This window comes from Sorex araneus, chromosome 6 (assembly GCF_027595985.1).
Source record: "Sorex araneus isolate mSorAra2 chromosome 6, mSorAra2.pri, whole genome shotgun sequence".
Classification (NCBI taxonomy): domain Eukaryota; kingdom Metazoa; phylum Chordata; class Mammalia; order Eulipotyphla; family Soricidae; genus Sorex; species Sorex araneus.
The window spans coordinates 93,396,736-93,398,504 of NC_073307.1; positions in this window are offsets into that span (position 1 = coordinate 93,396,736).

Consider the following 1,769-nt stretch of genomic DNA (forward strand, 5'->3'; position numbering starts at 1 on the left):
GTTAGCGTGTTCCATGATGCTACAGTTTCAAAACGTGTTTGAAAAAGTGTCCTCATTTGGGGCTAGTGTGATAGCATAGTGCTTAAGGGCATTTGCCCTGCACGTGGCCGCCCCGGATTCAAATCACAGCATCCGAAATGGTCCCCTGAGCACTCAAGGAGTAATTCCTGAGTGCAGGGCCAGGGATAATCCTTAAGCATCACCGGGTGTGACCCAAAAAGCAAAAAAAAAAAAAAAAAGAAAAAGAAAAAGTGTCCCCATTTGCCTGTTCTTTTGACTGTTGGAGCATGTGATGGAGACTTGAGGCTCTGTGGTATCAATTCTGATCTTGGAGAAAGGAGGGGGCTATCAATCCACCACACGGGAAGTATGTGCAAGTTCCCAGCACTATTTTGCACACAGAGTGTGGGGAGAGTGTGTGGAGAAAGAGATTTGTTCATGAGCAATGTCTACCAATCTCTGTGAATTCTCATCTCATCTGGCTTGACCATCACCTTCAGTGTCCTATCCTTGCCAACATGTATAGCTCTATCTCCTCATTTTTCTCGTATTAGAAAACTGGCAGCCACCGCAGTCTGACCTTAGAAGTTACACTTGCCTTTCTTTGGGATAAGAGCTATTCTATGTATAACAGAAGATGACCTCACATGGCAGTTGAGACCCACCCTCCCTGAGTAGGTATGGAGGAAACAATCGCCCCTAACCCTCTACATAGTGCTGGGGGTATCTGATCAGCAGGAAGAAATACCCTTTCTCCCATGATTGTTCAGAGGACTCACAGTCATGATGTCTCCTTTATGTCTACAGCTTCCTTTGGGTTCTGTCTTAACACTACCAAGGACTTAGCCATGGGTGCTAAGTTTTCTGGCTGTTCTAAAACCAGGATATAATCCTATTCCATTCTGAAATCTGGCTCTCACCCTGGTCCTGTTTTTCCTAAGTAGGACAGGAATAATCCCAGAATCCACTCTACATACTTTCTCATGATCTCATCAGATTGAGTCGCCATTTTTCAAGAACAGAGGATGATTCTAACTCTCCACAGCAAACACCAATGCCTCAGAGTTGGGCAGGGATAGAGTCAGGACAGATCCCAATTCCACACAACTGCATTTTGCTCTCTACCATTGGGATGGAAGGGTCCTGAGCTTTTTGTGGTTCCCTTGAAGGGTAAAATACAACCTAACAACAACAAAAAAAAAAACCCAGAGCAACCACTGATTATGTCGTGTTTTTCTGACTTGTGCCATGAGGAATTTCTTCTCAGCTATTATTTCCCGGTTTGTAGGATAACGGTGGTTTGTGCTTTCTCCTCTGCCACAAAGAGTTTAGGTTTATCGGTGGGCTGGAAGGTGCTGAGGACCGGTGGAGGCTGTGGGGTGTGAGTGCACCCTAGATCCAGAGTCTACTCTTTGGATCCACCTGCAGGACAAGCGGTGCACTGGTTCCAAGGGACTAGAAGAGTGGGAAGATATCGTGGGGAGCTGGAAGGTGCTGGAAGCCCTCAGCCTCTTCCAAACCAAGAATAGTCAGTGGCCACAGCTGCCAAACTAACAATAGTAAATAGCTACATGGAGAAAACTCCGTGAAAACATATAGAGGAAATAAAACCAAACACAGAAGAAGAGACAGAAAAGAATGTTCTGGGACCCATAGAGGCTGGAGCTGTTGTGTTCACTCACTGGTAGCAGCTACCATGAGGGGGTGTCTGTGAGGTGCACGGCTTCCTCATTTGCCCGGGCTTGTAGTCTATGAGTTGTTACTCATGT